This window comes from Vicugna pacos, chromosome 14 (genome assembly GCF_048564905.1).
Source record: "Vicugna pacos chromosome 14, VicPac4, whole genome shotgun sequence".
NCBI classification, from domain to species: Eukaryota; Metazoa; Chordata; class Mammalia; order Artiodactyla; family Camelidae; genus Vicugna; species Vicugna pacos.
Window position 1 is genome coordinate 69,499,746 of NC_133000.1, and position 24,863 is coordinate 69,524,608.

At 41.6% G+C, this 24,863-nt stretch overlaps 1 long non-coding RNA gene across 1 annotated transcript; it reads left to right on the plus strand.

Moving 5' to 3' along the window:
* The first annotated feature begins 504 nt into the window (after nt 1-504).
* On the plus strand, nt 505-15,479 carry LOC140685567 (uncharacterized). Its single transcript, XR_012058830.1, has 2 exons — nt 505-594; nt 15,223-15,479. It is a non-coding gene; the product is annotated as an uncharacterized lncRNA (long non-coding RNA).
* Nucleotides 15,480-24,863: the final 9,384 nt, after the last annotated feature.

The window sequence follows — 24,863 nt, forward strand, 5'->3', positions numbered from 1 at the left end:
GTAACGGGGACTGGCAGACGGGGGGGGGGGGGGCAGGGGACCAGGCGCCCATCCTGCAGGGAGACGACTGGACCAGAGCCGGGAAGCTGCCCGCCTCAGCGCGAGCAGTCGGGAGAGTTCCCCTCCCCTCCATCCATTTTCCCCATGAGGAGAGGTCGTCTACTGAGAGGCTGGGTCAGAGGAGGTTTGGGGAAAGGGGCAAGGTGTGAAGCAGCCTCTGGCGAGTTGGAGAGGCAGCTGACCACGAGAAGTGCCCAGCCGTCCCCGCCGTGCGCAGTAACTGACACAAGGCGACACCGCCACGCAGACCCTGCCCTGGTTTCCCATGAAACGCGGTGTCTGCAGGAAGAACAATGTTTCTGAAATTAAACAGATCTGAAATGTATCTGGTCGGGTTGCTGTGTCTGGTCACGTTGTCACCAATACATTCCTGTTTGGATTCGCCCCTTATCTGCGCTCCGCGAGCCTCGGCAGGCCCGCGGTGGGGGGGGCGCTTCCTGTTTACGGCGCGTCCTGCCCTTTCCCAGGTCCCGCTCCCGGCGTCCGGGGCGTCTCGGGAAAATACTAGGAGGCGGGGGATCTGAAAACAAGAAGGTGGGTGACACGAGAGCTCCCTAAAGCTGGATTCTGAGAAAGTGAGAATGCTGACGAGCAGTCCCAGAAAGGGCCGGGAGCCGGCGAGGAGCCGGGGCTCCTGGAGGCGGTGCGGCCGAGGCGCTGTGCCCGGAGCGTACGGCCTCCCGCCCTGAGCCCTCTCCGGGCCTCGAGTTACGGCCGCCTAGTGCCTTTGCGAGGATGGCCAGCGTGCGGGCAGACGGCCTCCAATCAAGCTTCCGAGCCCTCATTAATTTGTAATACGGTCGATTGTTGTCCCTAAATATAAAACGATTTACCTGCACTTAGAAAGGAATTGGCTCAGGACGCTGCGTGACCACAGGGCATTTGTCTGTCCCACTTCCCCCGCTGTCTCTTTTAAAACCCTCGCGCTGACACGCGTTTAGAGAGGGCAGCCAGTGAAACCCCTCCCTGCAGCCCGTGTGAGTTGGTGGTTTGGGTTTAGCTGTTGGCCTCTCTCACCCCTCGCTCTACCTCTTCACCATTTAAAATAAACCAAAGGGGCAACTTAGTCATGGATTTCAAGCTATTTCTATATCAGGAACAACATCTTCTTAAGCACTACATGCATCCGAGATTTGTCTCGATGTGGTCCATTTATTTTAATTTGGGACTGTCAGCGGGGGTAAAATAAAGTAATTAAACTTGTGAGGAGCATGAAAAAACATTTTAAGTCCTTACGCACAGCCTGAGCGTCAGTCTCTTCCTTGACTTGTCAGATCAAAGTCTCAACTCCTAAAACTCAGCCAGGCTTTGATGAATTACTTCATCCAGTGAATTTGCAAATTATAGTTCTATGTGATTTATGTCATTTTTTAGCTTCGATCAAATTTTTTTTGGATCACTGTATTCACTGAGCCAGTCAGCCTTCACCTTGGAGGAATGTGTTTCAAAAATTATGTTACAGTTTTTTTGTGCTTAGAAAAGAGTTGTACATAAAGGCTTTCAATAATATGTTGCATTGTAACTGGACTACAGAAAAACCTTGTTATTCTATTTGGAGATCAGACCTGGGAGATCTACTGCCTCCGAGTTCTCTGAGCTGTTCTTCCCTCTCTTCTTCTAGTGTGCCTCGATTTCTCTCCCTTGTCTGAATAATTCACGCATGAAATCTAAAGCTTTGCTTTTAGGCTCCCCCCCAGCTCCTCCCCTTCAATTTCCTGTCGAGATGAATAAGAGTAAATTTATTTAACATGATTAATTTTTTTTCTCCAAAACTGAAATTGAAGATTGATTTGGACAATTTGCTGTCATGATTTAAAGATATTGTAACTACTTTTTTTCTTCTATGTTCTTTCATCCTTTTATATTTATTTTTCTTCATTTTCCCCCCACAATGATTGGTTGGAACGTCTGTAAGAAAAAGTTCCCACCATGTGTGATGTGTCCTTTTGAATAAGAGACAGGAAAAGGCCCCTCCCTGCTTCCCCAGCCCAGATCCCTCATTGAAATTGGGAAAAAACATCTCTTGTCTGTCACCTGAATCCTTGCTCTTGGGAATGTGGTTTCAGGTAGGGGCTGGCGGCCTCTTGACCCCTGTGCTCTGAAAATATTTACTTAGTAGGGACTGTGCTCATGTCCCAGGGAGTCTGGGGTCTAGGCACTTTCACAGAATGGGCAGCTGCAGCAGACTCATGACTAGACAGAGGAGGGATGGAAACAACCCTGAAAGCAAAGATCTTTCAACTACTAGCCGAGCAGATCCAGCTCACAATTACAGTGTCTCACAAAGTTACATATTTATAAAATGGAACACTCCAAGGAGCTTGGGTCTCAAAATCAGTTTACCAGCCCAAGAAGTCTTGCCTTCATTTAAAAGAAATACCCACAATTGTCAGATAAAGTTGATAAATATTAATATTTCCCTTGTTACTCAAAAACGATGTTCATGACACAGTTGTGACTCATGAGACCAAAAGAGAACAATATTACCAAAAATATTTAATAAAATCGTCTTTATTATGAACATGACATAAACCATGTTACAGGCATATTACAGAAGGTAATGGGAGCCATCATCTCTCATTCTGCCTCCCTTGAAAAGCTGCCCCCCGTTTCTGAGTGCCTTTCTTTTCAGGCACTTTTTCTTAAGTGCAGATTCCCTTTTATGTTGTACATAGAATTAAATATATTTTTGTGCATTATTTAATTCCCATTATACCATAAACACTTTCTAAAAAATATATTTTTATTGAAGTATAGTCAGTTTATAATGTTGTGTCAATTTCTGGTGTTCAGCACAGTGCTTCAGTCATGTAGGAACATACATATATTCATTTTCATATTCTTTTCACCATAAATTACTATACTTTTTATATTAATTCTGGTATATTAGCAATAATAGTTCTTTAAGAGAATACACTATAATTTATCTAACCATTTCACTATTTGAGGATATTGAATTTTTTTCTCACATTTTTAGTATTATAAATAATGCTGGAATAAACAGCCTAGGGCATGCAAGTATTTTTGTTTATTTTTTAAGCCTAGATTCCCATTAGTTCAATTCCTGGACCAAAGTTCTTGATCTGTCTACTGCCAGGTTATCTCCCTTTTAAAGGAAACCTTCATAACATCAAGGGCAACGTAGAAAATACCAGTGTTACTGCACTTCTGCTGACATTCTGTCTTTATAACTTTAAAAACTGGTTTACTAACTAACTGGTAAAAACACTTTTCTTTCATCTTCACGTCTGATCCTTTGTGAGGGTCTGTATGTTTCACGTGTAACTGGCTAGTTGTGGGTTTACCTTCCTGCATTATCTGTTTCCGGTATTTCTCATCTAGCTGTACATTTCCAGATGTCTTTACTCCACACCTCTCTTCCTATCTCAAGTGATTAATTCTCAGCCCTCATCTCACTGGCATATTTGATGATTTCTCTTTCTTGAAACGTTTTCTTCCTTTGCCTTCCCTCACACCACCTCTCCTGTTTCCTCCTCTCATTGGCACCTCCTTCTCCGTCTCTTTTTTGGGCCTCCCTTCCTCCACTGCACTTTGAATTTTCGGGGTTTCTTTGTTCTTCACTTGCCACCCTCTTGCTAGATGATTCCATCCGTCCCCATGGCTATAAATACCACTCATGTATAGATGACTTATATATTCAGCCAGATTTCTCCTCTGACTCATATTTCTAATTATCCACAGCACATCTCTATCTCAACATCTCAGAGTTAACGGAGCTGAGGCTGAACTCTTAATCTTCCCCCAATCTCTTCCCCGTCTCAGTGATGGCTTCCCCACCCACTTTCTTGCTCCCAGGAGAAACGTTAGCTTCCTCTTTTACTCCTTCTTCCCCTTCTACTTGTTCAGCGAGCCCTGCGATGCTGTCTCTGAACCTGTCTTTCCTTCCATCCTCACGGACTCCACTATAGTTCAGGCAGTTGCCTGGAAGATAATGATAACTTTTAGCTAGCTTCCTCTCCGTTCCACGTTTCATTTGTCACGATGCGGGCAGGAGGCTGTTTAAAACAAAATTAGATTTTGTGTCTCCACTGCTTATTATCCTTCAAAAGCTTTCCACTGCGCTCGTAATAAGATCTAAACTCCTCGTGCAAGACCAGGCATGACTGGCCCTTGCCTACTTCCATAAACTTTCTTCCGTTTTTCCTCTTCCTGTCCAGCCATATGGGCCTTCTTACCCTTCCTCAGACAGGCCAAGCACCATCCTGAATGAGGTCTTCAGTGCTCCTGGATTGTACATTCCCTGAGTTCTTGCCCTAATGCTATCTTCTCGGAGAGGTTTCCACACCCCCCTCTCTGAAATATTTCCCCCATCCTTTTAATGTCTGTGACAGCATTTGCTTCCTTGGTAAGCCTCATCACAGTGTGTATCTTTTGTCACTTTCCTTGCTCTTTAATTGTCTCCCTCTCTAGAGTGTAGGCCCTGTGGGGCAGGATGGGGTCTGTTCATCCCACTGTGCCCCAGCACTGACACTCCGCCTGGCACCTCGCAGCACTCAGTGCCTGGTTCTTGAATGGACTGCGCCAACAACATTTTGGGTTATCTTTTGGTGGTAGGAGGCCACTGAGCGAGCTCAGTGGTTAAACTGGAGTTTGGGAAGATCATCTGGCCGAAATCTGGAGAGTGGATTACAAGAGTTTAAAACTGGAAACCAAGTGACCCAATTAGGTAACTATTTTAGCCTTGAGGCTGGAGATGATGAAAGTCTAAACTAAGGAGATCAGACATCTAATGTGCTGAGCACAGTGCTGGGTGCAAACACAGAAGGGTCTGTTCAGGTGACCACCAGCCAACTCTGCTCTGCAAAAGCAACTGCAGCAGACTGGTGGGGACAGGAGATGTGCTGCTTAAGGTTGCAGACAGAGTGCAGAGCTGAGGCCAGTAGACGTTGAGTGTTCCTTGGAAAAGAGGGAGAGGGCGGTCCAAGGAGGGGAGTGTAGGGTTGAGGAAAGGCTTTTAACCTTTAATAGATGTCAGGACAAGTAGTTTGTATATTTAACCTTTTAGTTTGGGGCTCTGTGTTACTTGATGAGCCTTAAATCAGTGTGGTGTTAGTCAGTGGTGTGTTCATTGAGTGGTTGCTAGTACTGTGGATAATCTTATTGAGGACTGTACGGACATGAAGGTGTGGTAGCAAACTTCAGGTTTAAACTGTTTGAAGCATTATAAACATTCATTTCACACTAAAAAAAAAAAAAAGAGAGAGAGAGACAGCTTGCGCACAGGCTCTTGTTCTGAGGGGCGCAGAGGGAGGAGGGAGGCAGAGGTGGTCACAGGAAGGAAAGCAGCCCGTAGGGAGCAAGCCCGGCTCATCTGGATGCCGGTGCAGGGAGGGGGGCGCCTGCGGGTCAGCCTTGACCAAGGGAGCAGGAAACACTCCTTCTTCTCTGAGGCAAGTAAAGGAGGTGGTGGTAGGTGCAGAAATCGCCAAGGTGGCAGGATTGTCATTAGCTTTATCCATATCCTTCTAGTTTTGGTGGAAGCTTCTTTAGGACGGGGCATGATTTTCTCTTTCGTTGGCATCTTCCCACAAGCTCATCTCATTTCTAAGCACCAAGAAGCCCATGCCTGCTACGTAGGTTACTCTGCAAGGTGAGGACCTAATCCTGGAAGGCACAGTCCCACCAACTTGCTCAAAATCTAAAAACCACTTCCAAGGCACACATATCACATCATTAACCAAAGAGCCAGCTAACCTGCCAGGCTCCTCCTCTGCCTTCCCTTTCTTTCTCAGCGTTCCCCAGCTGGGCAGCATTATGCGCTTCGCTGTATCAAAACACTTCTCCAACCCACTGCCCTCCCTTCCCAGTGAGACGGGCTTGCTCTTCTTTGCTCATTGGTTGAAGCAATGAAAAACAGCAACCTACAGGGGGGGCTTTGACCGTGTTGCGTGGCGGTGCACTCACACCTTCTGCCACCAGGACATTGCTACATCATTTCGTTGGTCCTTTCAGCTCTGTGGGTGTAGAATGAAGTGCAGGGGAGCAGCGGAGAGGGGAGTAGGAGACTGCTGTGTCTTCCCAGTGGGCCGTACAAACAAATCCCAGTTCTGAGAAGGTCGTCGGGCCACAGGTGTGCTCCTGTGAGTGGCCACGATCGCCCGCAGCAGCGCACTGCCCTCCAAGCTCTTCACCCTGAAAGCCATTAGCTCCCTGTCATTGTGACCCTGGTTAACGTGGGAGAAACGCAAAGAAATAGAGAGGCTCAGTCTAACCCTCCTCTGTGCTTCTTTGCTTTGGCTTCCTACAGAAAAGAGGGGGATTTTGTTCCCGCTGCCAAAGTCATTTATCTGCATCCCAGCTACTGAATTGTGTAGTGGCCTCCGGTTAATCCTGACTGGATATTATTAGTGGCTGAACAGACTCAGGCAGGAAGTGGCAGTTTCAGAAAGATTCTTTAAATGATGAATTTAAATTTTAGCAAAAATATAAGCATATATCTTCTCATATTTTCAATGTATTTGTATATATTCCACATATTTATGTGTTTCATGTAATATATCTGTGACTCATTTATTGATGTATATGTGTAAGTGTCGTATTTCCTTATGTCTCTTAAGCTCAGAGAAACTCGTTTTCTTGTTGCTCATGTACAGTTGGGCTTTTCTGGAGGACACAGACTTTCCTGAGGCAGGAATGGGGGCGACACTAAAACACTCACCGTGAGGGGTTCGTGAGCATCAGCTGATCCTCAAACATGGGGGACTTTAGGAGGAGGCAGCGTGCTTTCAAAGGTTTGAAGCTTCACAAAATCTCGGAATTTATAACCGTACATTTTCACATACAAGTGGAATTAATAAGCAGCTTGAGAATGCAGCACTATTCATGTATGCTAATTGGCTTACATTATAACTTGCATAAATATGTTAAAAGTTGTCTGGAAATGTGATCCAGTAATACAGATTCTGCTTCTAGACCTTTGAAAATATCTGCATCTGTTTACTTACCTTTAGCACTGACACGACACCGATAAACAGGTGTGAACGGCGGAGAGCAGCCTGCAAGCCCGAAGCATGGCAGGCTCACTTGGCCTCTGCCTGTGTGTGCATCAGGTCATCAGATCTGGGGTCCTGATAGCACTTCCTGAGTCTCAGAATGTGATCTCTGGGCAGTGTGATCTCAACAGTGTCTAAAAGCCTCCTTTGCCTCCCCAGACCAGTGGCCACCCAGCCTGCAGGAACACTCCCTTTTACACTCATTGTAGTTTACAGGGATGATAATAATAGGGATAATACAGGGATGATAATTAACTATTGTTAATGTTTTGCTTATTTCTTTCCAGTATTTTAATTACATATATTCAATAAGACGAATATATACTGCACACTTCCATTCTCTTCTTTTTTTTTCATGTAATTTTACATCATAAATATGTCCCTTCCTCATGAAGAGGACTTTGTGATGCCGCACCGGGCTGTGGTCCAGTGTGTGAACGTACTAATAATGCATTTACTACTCTCCTCATGTTTGCCAAGAACAATGTTGCCACTTTTGCTACTGTATATAATATTGCTATTGTGACAGAATGTGCCCATGTCTATTTGCTTAAGATAGATTCTGAAAAATGGAATCAATGTTAGTGTTTTAATGAATATTCATTGGATACTTCTAGGAAGAATATACCAAATTACACACCCAATAAGCTTCTTTTGCTTAAAAAAAGGTATCATCATCATCATCATCACCATCATCAATTTTTGAAAAAAACTTTTGTTAATTTCATGGGACCTAAATGATGTCCCATTGTTTGAAACCATGTATCTCTGCCTGAAAGTGAGTCATCATTTTTCACTATCCATTTGAAACTTTAATTTGATTCATTTATTGATGCTCGTTGTTCTTTTTTTTAGTTAAAATGATGATATATATTTCCCTTGATCTAGCTCAGCTGTTCTTAACCTTGGCTGCGCTTTAGAATCATCTACGTGCTTTTAATAAATATGCTCATACCTAGACTCCTCCCCTGTGACACTGATTTAACTGGCCTGTGTTAGGGCACCCAGCATAGGCATTTTTTAAGCTCCCCAGGTGATTCAGTTGTCAGAGTTGAAGATCACTGATCTAGAACCTCCAGATATTAACCTCTCTCTTGTTATATTTTTCTGTTTAATTTTTTAAATTTTTACAGATATTTGCACTTTTGAAAAATTAAGTCCAAGCATGAGTTCCATAGAGCTTAAGGTGCATGCTCAGAAGCAAGACAACCTGGGCTAAAATCTTGCCTTTGTCCTTTATAAACTATGTCATCTTGAGCAAATCATGATATTATTGCCTCAGTTTTCTCTGCTGTAAAGTAGGATTAATTTATAGTAGATCTCATACCTTCACTAGAAAAATCAAATCAGTTGGTATTTGTAAGGCACACACAACACTATCTGATACACTGTAAGCATTAGATAAGTATAAACAATGTTTAAAATTATTTCTTTCATTGTTTTTATTCTAATGAAGTCTTTTTCTACCCTGGATCAGGAGGATATTGATGGATATTGTGCCCTAAAATTTTTTTTGGGGGGGGTTGTTTTTTCTATTTCTTATTGCTTTTTAAGTCAATATTTCTCTGAGTCTTGGGATGAAGTTGATGTAGAAGGAAGAAACCAATTGATCAGAGCCTAAAGGGGCTGATGTACAATTTCCCCAAATCTGCATTTCATCTAAACCACTTAATTCTGATTTTAGAATACCAGAAAAGTTTGTTTTCTGATATTATCTCAACTTCCAACACACATGTAAAACAGTCTTAATGTGTACTTTGCTGTGTTTTGGAACCACATCCTCTGCTTGGCCAGGGCGGCGTTGACCGGTGTTTGTCTGCACATCTGTCTAGATCTCAAAGACAGACTGGCTGCAAGAGGCTGCAGATTGCTTTCCAAATGCCTAATGATGACAGTGTCCCCATACCTCTGCAAAATCCAGAAGGAGATCCTAATATCGCAGGCACATGAGACGATGCACAATGACCGAGGGCCATTACTGTGGGGTATTTTTTACTTCTGTGATATCCGGAAAAGGTGATTAATGGTACGGAGATTAGAAATTTGATTATGGGATTCTGCAGTGGGCCATAATAACATTATGAAAAAGCACATCTTGGTAGCTTCTGTCCTCTCTCTTATCACCACCTCCTGCACACGCATTCCTTCAATTTTCCCTCGCGTTGAATGTCAACCTCATTGTGCAAGTTCATAAATTACACTGCACAGTAACTTAAATGGAAGGAGTTGAATAGCCGCAAAAACAACAGTAACATTTTTACACATTTCACTTTGGGGAAAAGTCTAAACATCTTCTTTGTCTTTGATCAATTTGCCATCAGCTCTTTAGCAGCAGCGGATCCTGCGTAGCTTGCTTTCAGGAGCGATATCATCAGCAAACACGGGAGGAGGAGGCGGGTGTGTGCTCAGCTGTAACCACGCCAGGATATTGGGAGTTTCGCTTGGTGTGTCTGAGTCAACCTCCGTTCTGCTGTCCCTGTTTTTATTTCCCAAGATGCTACACTAGTGATAGAGGCTGTTGAATGTATGGCTATCTTAGAAGTACCAAGAGACTTGATCCAGTTTAGCAAGTCTGTGGATATCTTGGAAAATAAAATCACCAAAGTCTTCTACAATGGGGGAAAAGTCTTCTACAATAGCACACATTTGCTATGAATCTCTTAAATAAAGAAAATAGTGTACATTTTTTGACATTTTTGACTATCATGTTCTTAGATACAGGTTTTTTTTTTTAAACTTTTTTTACTGAGTTATAATCATTTTACCATGTTGTGTCAAATTCCAGTGTAGAGCACAATTTTTCAGTTATACATGAACATACATATATTCATTGTCACATTTTTAGATACGGGTTTTTTAAAATCAGATTTGCAAGGGCGCTGGGAGATCTAGCCCTAGAATTTAAGCCCCCTGCTGTGTTAAGAGCCTGGCATAGAGAGATGCTTGTTGAACACATGAAAAGTTATCTGCTATATTGAACAACAATAAATGTATCATCTGGGCCATTGATTAGTAAGTCTAATATCCCATATAAATGAAAACTATTGGACTACACTGTCCTCTGTTAGCTGTTGAGTCACATATCTCCCAGTCATAACAGAACTACTGTAAGTTGCATTAATACTTGGAGGCCACCGGGGTACCATTTAGTGCAAGGAGACCGTGTTGATTAAATTTCCGCTCATGCAGATTCTGAAAAGTCTTTAACCCATTCCTAAGAAAGAGCCTGAGCCTTAGGGAAAGCTGACTCTCTGGATCCTAGTGATGGGGGTGGAGTGGGAGAGGAACAATTATTTTTCACCGACTCCAACTGCTGCAGGAAGACGCCTGCTCCAGCGGGTCACGTTTCTCTTGTTTACCGGCCATGGCCATTTCTGTTGCGTAGTTCTTTTGTTTTCTCTGGGTGTAATCTCTGTTGCACATGGAGTTCAGACAATGCAGATGACCCTGTCTTCAATGCTCAGAGTTCTCTGTCAAGATATTGTTGTCCCTCACTGGGCCCAAGTCCCATTTTAGTATGAGAGAGCAAAAAAGAAACAATGGAGACAAATTTAGACACTGATGGGAAAAGAAATGCGGCTCACTGTCCACCAGCTCTCTGAAGTTACGCCCACCAGGCCATTTCCTGTGACCTTCTCAGGGATTCCCAGCCACGCAGAAGAGCTCCTGAAACCCAAGGCAGACGACAGACGATTAACTTGTGGCTCACCCTGTCCCTGTAAGTTCACTTCCCAGGCATCCCAGCTCTAAAAAAAAAAACAAAAAAACCACCACTAACAACACACACACACACACACACACACACACACACACACACACTTCCTATATTCCAAACAGAAGCAGAAGCAAGATAATCTCTCCTTTAAGATCTAGACTTGATTGTTATCAACTTTTATTTTCCCAGCCATTCGGGGCTAGCATTAAATCTTGTACCAGATGCGTCTTAGGCCTTTGCCTGTTCAGCAGCCTGTATCCTCTGATAGTGGGTAAAGGGGGTACTCTCTAGGCCCACCCTTGACTCCTTTTTCGCAATCTGAACAAGCAGCTTTATCTCTTATATTTGTGTGCTCTGTGCTCCCCCTAACTCTAGACAATGTAAATTTACCCAGTGATGTGAAGTGACATTTATCAGCATGTAAGATGGATGACTGGTTTCACAGGTACCCAAACTGTATGCTATTTATGCTGGGATATATGTGTCTACTGCAGTGGCCTGGATAATAAGTGCAATAAGCAATAACAGTGCAATCTCCTTGTGGACGGTCTTGCTAATGAACTGTGAAACTAGACAGATGCAGTCATAAATACATAACACCATTTCACACGGGAATAACGTCTGGTTTGAAATCATATACCACATTACTGGGAGTCTCATTTTGGTTGGGCACTGAGTGTCTTATGTTTTTTAATGTCTTTAATAATAATTATATACATATTTTAGTGGGAAATACAACTTGTAGTGAATATCATCAGCATAAACATAATTACCATAAATATCCAATTTTTCAGACAGGTTTAAAATCTCATACAGCAGCTTCTATACTTACACTAAACATAGTTCTATGGGCAGCCTATGTACCAAATAAACCATATTTTACTTAATTTATGTAGATGCAATTTATTAAGCACAACTTTCTATGTCTGCAAGCATTTCCCCTCATTTTAGTTCCTGGTGGAGTCATTTCCCTTCCATTATTTCTCTCCTTAGGTCTCCACTTCTTACACAAAGAAAGAAGAGGATGGGGTGGGAGGCAGAGAGAGGAAAAGTAACAGCACCAGTAACCTGTGATCAAATGCAGAAATTGCAAGACCAGGGCTGAGAAAAAGAAATCCAATGTTTTCCTACTTCTCTTTCAACCCTGAAGAAGCCTACAACTGGCCAATTGTAAATGAAGTGCAGTAACGAGGACTAAAATGGTTTGATGTGGAGAAAATGAAGGGAGGCACAGGAAGGTGCAAATGCACACTCTTCTGTATGAATCTTTTATAATGTTTCCTAAAATGCAAACAACATTCTAGTCCAACCCCACCCAACATTGTCCCACCAAAATCCTAGACATCACCAGTGGCAGAAATAAGCACATTTCACTTGGAAAGTATTTGAAACACTGTATAATGGAAACAAGAGGTTTTAGCCTTTGAATCTCTTGCTTCTCTCTCCTACCACTCTCTGTGCAGCGTTTATTGGTTCTCATCCAGCACAGTCTTGCCAGCACAGTGCAGAGCTCTCCTGGCTTGGCGATGCCTGTCATCTACCACAGCCCAGCATCCTGTATCTCTTCACCCGCCGACTCCCTCTTTCTGTGGGCTGCTGCTTCTCTCTCTCTCCTTCACCTTGTTATTTTTCTTTGCCTGGATTGTTATCAATCCTTTTCTGGTAACTGCACTATTTTCTGCGAATTTTTTAGGATGCCAGTTGGAAAGGAAGAGGTTATGTTACATCGTCTGAAACAAAGTTAGGCCATGGAGCTAAAGTATCAGAGGCAATGTAGAGAGGGTTCAAAATGGGTAAAGAATTTATACTCCATTTGGTTTGTAAATACAGCAGCTAAAAATTTTATAATGGTAATAACCATTCTATACTAAACTTTTATCTTATGCTCCTTTGATATACTGCACCTTCCTGTTCATTTAGTACAGTGAACATGTGGTCAGTTCAGTGATGCTGCTTCCTCATAAGAGGGTGTATGCAATCTGGGACAAAAGCTTGTTTCAGTCTTCTCTCTGACTTCTCTCCTTAATCACAGGACTCTGTAGTCACAGGAAAAGACAGAGCAGTCCATGAAGGGCTGGAGAAGAGCGTTTAGAACAGGGTTTCTCATGGGCAGTACTGATATTCTGGGCTGGATAGTTCTTGGTGGGGGGTGTCCTGCACCTTGTAGGATCATCCTGGCCTCTACCCACTAGATGCCACTAAAGCTCGCCCCTTCCCTGCCCTCAACTGGATGTGATCATCAAAAGTGTCTCTGGTCATTGCCCAGCCTACCCTGGGTGGCACTGTCAGCCTCTTTGAGACCCAGCCACTGCCTTAGGATCTTGGAGCAGTAATTGCCTTCTTGCTGCTGGTGACCACGTAAATGTGCTCTGCCTCAGAGCATCTGAACTGTTAGCTCCTCATCCTGGACTCCTCTCTCCTCCCAAGAATTTGATGTGCCTCATGTCTTCAAATCCTTCTACTCACAGGCGCCTCTGCGGAGAGATCTCTCATGACATCTCTTCTAAGTAATGCTCCCGCCCACCCACATTTGCTCTCTCTCCTCCCAGCCTCCTTCATGGTATTTCACTGCATTGATCTCTGCCTGAATTTATCTTATTATTATTTTTTGCATATTGTTAGCCTCACCCAGTGGAACGTAAACTCCTTAAAGGCTAAAATTTTAACTTGTTCAAAAATGTGTTCTATCTAATATTTGACATCTATCCAGAATGTGATGTATATAGATTTATTGAATGAATGAATGGACGGATGAGTAGCTGAGTGGCTGAGCCACTATCCCTGCTGTAGGCGAGTCCAGAATTGGCAAGTGTGTGTAAGAAAGAAGCACATGGGGGAATTTGTTTGTTTGCTCGTGTCTCAGGATGGAGTCATCACAAATCTTTCAGTTTCTATTCATTAATAATTGGTTAAGAGGGGAGTATAGCTCAGTGGTAGAGTGCGTGCTTAGCATGCACTAGGTCCTGTGTTCAATCCCCAGTACCTCCATTAATAAATAAATAATAAATAAATAAACCTAATTACCTCCCCCCTTAAAAATTAATTAAAAATATGAAAAAATTGGTTAAGATGCTGAATTCTTCCCACCATAGAAGACTCATCAGAAGATAATAGATTCTCACATCAAGTCCAGTAGGTCTTTGGTATTTAGTCTTTCTTTCCCAGGCAAAAGAACATTATGAGACTATTGTTCCCTTTTCCTTTTCTAAATCATTATCAAGATGCTGAAGGAAATGATACTTAATGATTCAATCCACGATTCCCTCCCGAGGTCAAATTTTGATTCTTTAATTAAAAGAAAAAAAAATACATTGTATGCATATAAATTTTTACTTTTTTTCCTGCCCTGTGCGGAAATGAACTTTGGAAGCAAGCTGGTTCAAACATGCTGGACCTCTCAGTGTTTACTTGCTCTGAGAGCCTCCTTCTAGTAAGGAGGACTATGCAAAGGTTTTGCAAACAGCCTCATCACTGGTGTGGGTCCCAGGGCACACGTGTTGCAATCTTGAAATGTGCTGTTGCTGGGCAGGGGTGCGTGCTGGCTGGCGAACAAGTCTACTGTGTGTCTCCTGGAAGCACTGGCCGTCTCTGTCTACCCCTACTCTCGCTTTAAGGAAGGGAGGCTTTATGGTTAGAGCAGGGTCTGTGGGCAGCCTGCCTGGGTTCAGATCCAGCCTCCGCCCTCTGCTACTTCTGGTCTGTTGGTAAGGACATGGAAGGCCTAGACCTCAGTTTCCTCATCTGTGAAATGTGAACACATAGTTCTTTCCCGCTCCTTGGACTGCTGGGTGATTAAAGCCATCATATGCCTGAAGCCCAGCAATGGTTCCTGGCCCACAGGGAGTGCTTAAGACTGGTGCCCTTCATTACTGTTTAATGCACTGTAATCCTACTTCTGGGTTAAAGAAATCCTGTAAATCCTGGCTGGAAATATATTCTGGTTCAGCTGTGCTCAATTCTGGTTTAACCCAAGTAAGAAAGGGGAGGAAACAGTGGAAAGTTATTTTTTTCATTTAAAAATACATTTATCATATTCCTCAATTATATTAGTACATTTTTTCACTATAGAAAATCTGAAAATTATTTTAAAATATAGAGAAAAAATGAATTGTAAGTCTTCAACACTTATGCATATTTCTTTCTGTATATGTGTGTATGTGTAGATAGACAGAAATGAATTTAACTCACCTGTATTTTTCAACAAACTCAGTGTTTTTTTTTTCCTCATTATTAATCAGTTAGTAGCTATTTTGTAAGTACACACACACACAAGAATTACAAAGAAACCACTCAGCCTTTCTTGTCCCACCATCCACAGGCCATCAGACTAAGTTCATGTGTCATATTTCTCTGAGGGATTTTTCCCTCACACAATTTTTGTATTTGTTTTGAAATCTAACTTTTATACTGTGACTTTTTTTTAATCTGCCAAAGTAATAAAAAATGAAATGGGGAAATCTCAGCCAACTACCCTAAGATGACTTTGAAAAGACCCACGCATGGAGTCAACGTTCCGTGAAGTGGGCGTGAGACCACCTGGGATGGAGTGGCCCTCCAGCGCTGTCCAGCTGAGCGATCCTCAGGATTTTCAGCACTCAACCTCGCCAAGCCTCAGTTTTCCTGTCATGGAGGGAGCGGAGTTAATAATGAATTGGTCGTCTGGATTACAAGTAAAGTCAGGACATAATGCAGCCTTGGCTTATATTAATTCTTCACACCCTGCCCTGTCCAGAGACGTCGGGGGGGTGGGCCCCGCAGTAAACCCCGGTCTGCTTGTGCTTTGTCAGCAGAGAGACTTCTACTCCCCGACCCTCCTGCTTTTAGTTGTGGTTTTTCACAGTTGAGAGGGAATCTTGGAAGGACATTTCCAAATGTGATGGCTGAAATTCTCAGAAGCACATGCTGCCTGTGTAAGAGCTGAGGGCACCGCACTGAGGGCCCATAGCTCCATGTGGGAAGGGGTGGGGTGGTTGGTGATTTCGAATCTCCTGGATGACGGCAGTGCCAGACCTGTGTCCCTCTGCAGCCGCTGATGTGAAACCACAGCCAAGCTCTTTCTGGGCCACCCGTGGTTGCCCAGCTCCGAGCCTGCCCTTTACCGCACTTTCTGTGTCAGGGTCCCGCATGTGAAAAATAAGACTCTTGTGCAGAAGAAGTTCAGAAGGGACAGCTGTAAACAATATTATTGTTATAAAGAATTTCAAAAACTTGAAAGCATTTCTTATGGGTTCTAGTTAATAGTGTTCAGAGATACTGCTTTCTTCTGAGTGCTTAGATGACTTTCCAATGTGCTGTCTGCCTGGGAATTTTTTTTTTTATAGATTCCATGAGAGTTCACCTCCTTCCCTTCCTATTTTAATACTGTTTATGTGTGTGTTTGAGTGTATTTCTTTTTAAAATAAGGATGGCCTTAACTAAACCGGCTGTTTTCCAACATTATATGTGATTATGTATGTACACTTGGTTTCTCCCATTATCTGCTTAGATAATGCTAACAGACAGTTTAGACAAAAACATGAGACATATATTTGTGAAAAGTTATATGGTATGAGGGGAAGTTCATAACGTAATAATACGTGAAAACAGCATGCTAGCACCCCTCTATAATATCATCCCAATTCTGTAAAATTTAAGGCTCTCTCACACACATATGTAAGTACTCAGTAAATTTGCTATTTGAATGGAATGAATTAATCACATCACTAGAGGGTGGGATTTTGACTGTTTCACATATTCCATCAACTACTCAGTATTTTCCAAATTTTATAATGACAAGCATGCAGAGTTGTTGGAAAAGAATATAATTTTAAAGAGATCTTTTTAAATTTCCCAAACGATTAAATAATTCCTATATTTCTCAGAAGTTACATCTACTTTATTCATCAGAACATATTTTTTTTTTGTGACAGAGATTGTTTTTTGTATGCATTCTTCATTCCTTTGCTAGATTAAAAACAATTTGGAAGTTGGGAATGAAATCTTCTGTCATTGTTGAATTGACCCATCTAAGAGATGAGCAAAAATGTTGCTGGGTGACCTACTCAACTATGTCAGAATGAGGACAAAAATATTCAAGTATTAATAAAGAGCTTTTTATTGTCCCCATCAAATTTACAGTATCTCCTTAAATGGATCTTCCACTGTTACATTAAAGAAAAAAGGATTATAAATCCACTTAGGCCAAGCTTTTAGTGGATTGTTAAGTGGTGAAATTGATGTGACAGAACTTTTAAATATGAAAAAAAGGGATGGCCTGATATTGCCATCAGGATGCCCAAATGTGGACAATTCTGGTGTTTCATGATCTTGACTCAGAGAATTTTAGAGAATTATTAGAATATTAGTTATATTAGAATGAATATTAGAATTAGTAGTTAACAAATAATTCAACCACTTTAATATATGCCTCTATGATATAATTAGTTAATTGTCAAATATCCCATTTACCTCAAAATATGTTTTTACCCCCTGAGTTTCCTTCTTGATGCCTGACATTCATACCAAATTAAGCCGACATTTGTGGCACTAAACTCATGGTCTGTAGGATGCTTCTGTTAAAATGGAAATATGGTACAGATGAGGAGAACTATTAACATGTGAGAATCTCCTAACACCTTAGACCTGACATGAACATTGCACCAGTCCATCAACCAGCACAGGGCAGCTTTCTGCAAGAACAGGACAGAGAACAGCCATGTTACTCTGATAGTATTGAAGGGACCCAGGGCGTGGGGAGAGTCTGGAGTACAGGCTGGGAAGAGAACTCTACGAGCCAGGGCTTAGCCCAACACTCTGGTTTGTTAGAGATTTCAAAAGGATTAGGCTCCAGAACCTGCAGATAGTTTTCTGGGTGAGAGGCATCATGGTTTGCACATAGGCATTTAGATGGGTTCATGTATCTTGTTAATAGATCAACTCCCTGTGACCACAGACCCTCTCTCCTTTGGAATAACACTGGTCCACAGTGGAAGGTCTCAGAGACAAGAGTATGCGGTCAGTGTTCTCATCATGCATGAAGAATGCCGTGTTAACGGCAGTTCCCAGAGTCTCAGAGTCCCAGTGCTTCTCTCTGTGCCCAGGAAGAGAGCAGAAATGCCCCTGACTGTGCGTGCACACACGTGAAATCCTTCCAATAGAATGGGAGGTGAGCCAACATGCTAATATGAATCTAGCAGTGGTATTAACAGTGTTCCCCAGGGAACCAAGTAGGATGGCATGAACAGACTGGAGCCTCAGATGAACTCCCGAGGAAGATGTCATGTGGTTGGGAGAATCGAAAGTCCTCGTGAGAGCCGCTTACCAGAGTGTGAGGCGGGGTAGGAGGCTGGTGGTTCTAAGGGAGACAGAAGCCACACAGTTGCTTTCAACTTCAAGTGATTCAGAGGCAGCACTGGGGAAAGACAGAGCCTTTTGAGGGTGGATACAGTATTTTGAAACATACTAACTTAAATGTATGGCCAAGCGGCTTCCTAGGCAGGATGCACCCGAAAAGGCAATGGACAGGACCCTGGACCAGCCAGCGCCCCAGCACAGCTTCAGGGAGCGGAAGACTTTCTGTTATGCTCTTTGCTTCATGAGGCTTTTAAATCAGAGTCAGTGTTTCAGCTCTTGCTAAGAGGTTGGACATGTTGTCTGGCAACTGAACAGGTCCTTTGCCAAGTAACTAGATCTCACTCTTGCTAAAGGAAGAACATTGTGCACTAAAATAGTTCGTCTTTTGATGCCAAAGGAAATCAAATTGTAATCAAGGGCTGAGAAGGGACTGAAGTCATCAAGGCTGTCTTGCTTCAGATCTGGCAACCTCACATGTTCCCAGGCTTATTAAATATAATTTACGTTTACAAGAGGGAGAGGCTTTATTGAATTGGAAATTTGTTTTAATAATGCCTAAGTGAACCTCGGATGGAATGGCCAGCCTTGGAACCCGTGCTCCCACGCATCTCCAGGGCATAGCGGGGAGCACGGATAAGGAGGAATTTGCATTTTGTTGAAGCAAACTGAGAGAAAGAGAGGGAGAGAGAGAGAGAAAGAGCGAGCATCTTAGTAAATTGTGAAGACTTATTGTAGCCGTATTGAAATATATCAGGTGGGCTAATGCGGTTTTCTGTTTTTCTGTTTGTTTTTGTTTAGGGGAGGTGGGTTGTAAGAGTTTAGAGTGAGAGGGCATAGATCCAGGTATTGCCCTAAGGACCTAATTTGAATTAAAACTGAATAGTGGTTATGGAATCCATACTCTACCAGACTGTTGGCTAAGTGTGCTGTCTCACTTGGCCCTTATGCTATGGTTTGGAAGTCATATATGCCCCATTTTAGGAATCCAGAATTGAGACTCGTGGTAGTTAAGTAATTTACCCAGTCTGACAGGTAGTTAAGTTGCAGAGACAAGATGCAAGTCCAGGTCCCAAAGCTAGACCCCATGGCTGAAGCTCTTTCTGCTTTGTTCCCTGCGTCATGCTGGGTGGAAGCATCAGGAAGGAGAAAAACGGAGAGTGAAGGAGGTTCATTTCCACGGCCAAGCTTTCCTTCAAAGCTGCTCTGCCCAGAAAGGTCACTTCTGCGTTTGTAAAATGAAGTGAAGAACTCAGGCAGCTTATACAGTGCCCCCAATGATTTCCCTCAGGTCTCTCTCGAGGAACTCAGGTCATTGTGTTGGCCTTGGTCCTCTGTATAACTGCTGTCCCATTTTCCTTTGCCTTTATAGGCATGGTCACAAGCAATAGCAGTGAAAACAATGCTTTCAACGGAACAACACGGTGTGATTTAGGGCAGTCTGTCTTGGCTAAGGGAGAATTTGGAATATGCAAAGTTAGAGACCTCCCTCTGGCTTTGCAACCTCATCTCCACACCTCCTGGGACCAGGGAAGGTAGAAGACAGACAGGGAAAGGAATTTCTTCTCACCTCTGATACAGAGAGGGGGAAGCATTTCTGGATTAAAGGGAATAATCCAGTGATATCTGATTTATTTAAAGTATTTATATTTGTGATCATTTCACAGTATATACAAACATCAAACCACTGTGTTGTACATCTGAAACTGACATAATGTTACATGTCAATTATACATCAATTAAAGAAAAAGGCAAAACAATTTTATATATTGAGTTTTATATGAAAAATCACTCATTTTTATCAAAATAGAAAACAATGGAGAAAATTGTTCCTTTATATTTTTAGGACGATACCAAGTTGGCCTCTATATTATTTAAGCTGTTGTTATATTCGCCAAAGATTACTCATCCTTAACAAGTGAGGAAAAAAAGAAGAGAAGTTAACTGACTTAACCGACCCAGTAATTCGATTATGTAAAATCACAGGGTAATCTGTGGGGCTTGTGCTTCTCTGCTCCATTTTTTTTTGTTTGTTTCTTTTAATTTAATTTGATTGCATTTAGCAGAACACCGTATCAGGAGCAGAGCCCACTAAGCTAAAACAAGAGAACAACAAAAAAGCCAAATGCTTTGAGGACTAATAGCCCAGGATGTTTCATTATAACATCACAGCAGACGTTCCGTGTGGAGCCTGTCTTACTGGTTGGCACGAAGTCCTGAGTATTAGCAGCGGCCGCTATGAAACAAAGTCCTTTCAATGAGCATCTGATTGCCAAGCTGTCCTGTGCTCTTCACTCAGCAGCTTTGTAGTATTTTGGTTAACAGAGCCAGTGTTCTTTCTTCCACATAAAGGAAATTATGATTCCACTGGAGGCTCAAAGGAGAAAATTAAAGTCATCAAAAATCTGATTCAAGCAGGCACTTTCTTTGAAAATGCAAAGCACGCTTTGATGCATCCCGGGCCTCTGCCGAGGGTGCTACACAGAGGGCAAGTTTGGCTCTTGATTCCAAAGGAATAATTTATATTGTTTAATTCCACACCCTGAAAAAGAAGGGGGCACATTCTGGCAGTGGGACTTCAGAAGGACATGCAAAGTAGGGTTATGGATCTAAACAGGAATTCTCTGCAACTGCTCTAAAATGGAATAAGAAAACAGTGCCAAAAAGCAAGGCACCCGAGGAAGCAGAGGTCAGCCTTGGAGGAGCAGAGGGGTGTTGGTCTGAGGCACGTTTGAGGAACTGGAGCAAGCCAGTTTCCTTCCAGGGGACACCTCTGACCCATCCTGCAGGGGAGGCCGGACCACGGCAGCTGGCCTTTGATCACCGACAACATCCTCTGGATGTGCGCCCCTGTGCAGAACTGACAGCCACCAGGGGAGATGAAGATGAGTAATTTTCCCCAGTGACAGAAGCATTCTCTCCGTGTCTTCTCTGAAAGTTTATGGGCAATGGTTGTGTTTTATGATAATGAGAACAAAGTGTATCGTGGCTGAAGTCAGGAAGATTTTCCCCTCTAGCGAAACAATTGTTTAACATCTTTCCATGTGTTGCATCCTCAGGAAAGACATGTTGGCATAGATTTCCCCACAGAAAAGCTTTCTTTAGATAAACTTTAATAATAGAAAAATATACCTGAAAAAAAACCCCACTGTTTAGAGAAGCCTTTTAATAGCTTTTATGTCCAACAAAGAAAGAGCCAGGAAACTATCATGGCAAACTGACATCTGCTAGGACTTTTTTGTCTTGAGATTATTAAGTAAGCGATAGCCCTGTGATACTGTGTAATGTCCCCAAATTTAAGCTGGTGGTTGTTTCCCATTATCCAGGTGGGGGTGTGATGGGGCTTTTACTGGATGATGCCATGATTATGTGTTAAAAATAGATTATCTTTATTGTTAGAGTTCACATTAACATCTTGAGATATAGCCTGCATCTCGTAATGATCAGAATTCAACAGTCACAACAGCACTTCCTTGGAATCATGATCCAATGCAAGAAACAATGCAGGGCAAATAAATAGATTTCCTCCTCGTCAGCCACTTGAGTTCCCCCATTGTGTACGTCTTCACTGGGCATTGAAAACTGGGAAATGTCTTGACAAAGGGTTTCTCTCACTTCCAGCTTGGAAGTCTCTTTCTCACCATTCTTTTTTTCTCAGATAAGTTCATATGCTTTTTCTCCCCATTCAACTAAGACTGTGACTAAGTTCAGGGACACTCAGCACCAAAGATTGTGTCCATTGTTGGGGTGGTGAGTGAAGGCTGGGTAGGACTGTGTTAAATCTGTAGCTCAAACTGGGGGTATTTGCCATCTTAACAACATTGTCTTCTGATTCATGAACATGGAGTGTTTTCCCATTTGTTTAGATCTCCTTTAATTTCCTTCAACGATCTTTGTAGTTTTCAGTGTTTGTCTTACACTTATTTTGTTAAATTTACTCCCAAGTATTTTATCCTTTCTGATGCTATTGTAAATGGAACCGTTTCTTTAACTTTATTTTTTAGATTGTTCATTATTAATGTATAGAAATACAGTTAGTTTATATTTGTATAATGATCTTGTGTCTTGCAATCTTGGTGATCTCGTTTATTAGTTCCTGGAGTATTTTTCCCTTCCTGTGTGTGTTTGTGTGTGTATGTGTTTATCCTTTAGGATTTTCTATGGCCAAGCTCATGTCATCTGAGAATAGAAATAGTTTTACCTCTTTCTTCCTTTTACTATTTTTTCTTGCCTAACCTTCCTGGTTAGAACATTCCAGCACAAAGCTGAATAAACTGGCAGGAGTGGGCATCCGTGTCTTGTTTCCCATCTGAGGGATAAAGCTTTCATCATTTGTTCACCATTAAGTATGATGTTATCTGTAGGTTTTTTTGTTTTTTTTTTTTTTGTGGATTCCTTTATCGGGTTGTGGAAGTTCCCTTCTGTTCCTGTTTGTTAAATATCTTATCACGGAAGGATTTTGGATTTTATCAAATGCTTTTTCCGCAACAGAGATGCTTTATATTGATTGATTTCCACACATTGAACTAACCTTGCCTCCTAGAATAAATCTCACTTGGTCATGGTGCATGATCCCTTTAGGATATCGCTGAATTGCTTTTGCTGGTGCATGCACTCATGAGGATCTTACGTCCATGTTCCTAATGCATATTGGACTACAGTTTTCTTCTCTTGTGATGTCTTTGTCTGGTTTTATTATTGGAGTAACATTGGTTTCAGGGAATGAGTTGAAATGTCTTCCCCCCTATTCTGTGTTTGGAAGACTTTGTGAAAGACTGGTATTAATTCTTCCTTAAATGATTCATGGAATTCATCAGCGAACATATCTGGGCCTGGGTTTTTCTTTGCGGGAAGTTTTTTTTTTTTTAACGTGCTATTGGTTTAGTCATATTTTTGAATTCTTCTTTAGTCAGTTTCAGTAGTTTATGTCTTTCTAGGAATTTGTCCATTTCATGTAAGCTGTCTGATTTGTAGTTCATAGTATTCTCTTTTAATCCCTTTTATTTCTGTAAAGTTGGTATTAATATCCCTTATTTCATTCTTGATTTTAACTTTTTGAGTCTTTTTTTTTTCCTTTGTCATACTAGTTAAGAGTTGTCAACTTTGTTGATCTTCTCAAAGGACCAATTTTTGGTTTCATTGATCTTTTACACTGTTTTTTCTATTCTTTGTTTCATTTATTTCTGCTGCAATTATTATCATTTCCTTCCTTTGGTTTGTTATTCTTTTTCTTAAGGTTTTTTAAAGTGGAAGGCAAAGATAATTACTTGAGTCTTCCTTATTTTTGAATACAGGGCCTAACATTTATAGATTTCTTTTAAGCTTTGGTTGCAACACATACATTTTCATATGTTATGGTTTTTTTTCATTCATCTAAAGGTATTTCATAATTTCACTTGTAATTTCTACTTTGACCCATTGATTATTTAGGAACGTGTCATTTGACTTGAACATATTTGTGAATTTCCCAACTCTCCTTCTGCTAGTGATTTATAGTTTAATTCCACTGTGCTTTATATGATTTCAGCTCTTCTCAGTTTATTGAGACTTGTTTTATGGCCTAACGTGTGGTCTACCATGGAGAATATTCCATGTGCACTTGAAAAGAATGCATATTCTGCTGTTATTGGGTAGACTGTTCTTTAGAAGTTTTTTAGGTTGGTTTGTAGTGTTGTTAAAATCTTGTAATTCCTTGTGGTCTTCTGTCTAGTTCTTCTCTTCACTGCTGAAAGCAGGGTATTGTAGTCTCTAAGAATTGTTGTTGAAATGTTTGCTTGTCCCTTGAATTCTGTAATTTTGCTTCATGTATTTGGGGCTTTTGTAAGGTGCATGCATATTTAGAATCTTTCTTGGTGGATTGATCATTTTATCATTTTAGAATACTCTTTTTTGTCTCTAGTATAAATTTTTTTTAAGGCTTTTCATCTGATCTAACCACCCTACCTCTCTTTTGGTTACTGTTTACATAGTATATATTTTCCCATCCTTTTCCTTTCGACATATATGTGTTTTTGAATCTAACATGTCACTTGGAGAGAGCATATAGCTAGATTTTTTTTCAATTTTCTTTCAATTCATTCTGCCCATCTCTGCCTTTTGATTGGAGTGTTTGATTCGTCTGCATTTCATATAATTACTAATAGTAGAATTAATGTCTGCTGAAACACACGTTTTAGTTCTCTAGGGCAGGTGTAACAGCATCACCGATTGGGTGGCTTAGGCAATAGAAATTAGTTTTCTCAGTTCTGGAAGCTAGAAATCCAAGTTTAAGGTGATAGTGGGTTTGATGTCTTCTGAGGCTTCTTACCTTGGCAAGTAGATGGCTACCTTTTTACTATGTTCTCATATAGTCTTTTTCTGTATGTGCACATCCCTGGTGTCTCTTTTGTGTGTCCAAACTTCTTTTCTGTAAAGACACCAGTCAGATTGGATTCAGACTCATCCTAATGGCCTCATTGAACTTAATCAACTCTTTAAAGGACGTATCTCCAAATACAGCCCCACTGAAGTACTGGTGGTTAAGGCTTTAACATATGAATCTTGGGGAGGACTAATTCAGCCCATAACACTGCTATTAAAAAAAAAACATTTCTGATGTCTATTTTCTTCATCTGTCCCTCCATTACTGATTTCTTTTGTATTAAATAGATGTTTTCTTGTGTACTATTTTAATTTTCTTGTTTCTTTTACTATATTTTTTGAGTTATCTCTTAGTGATTTCTTCAGCATTATAATTAACATCTTAG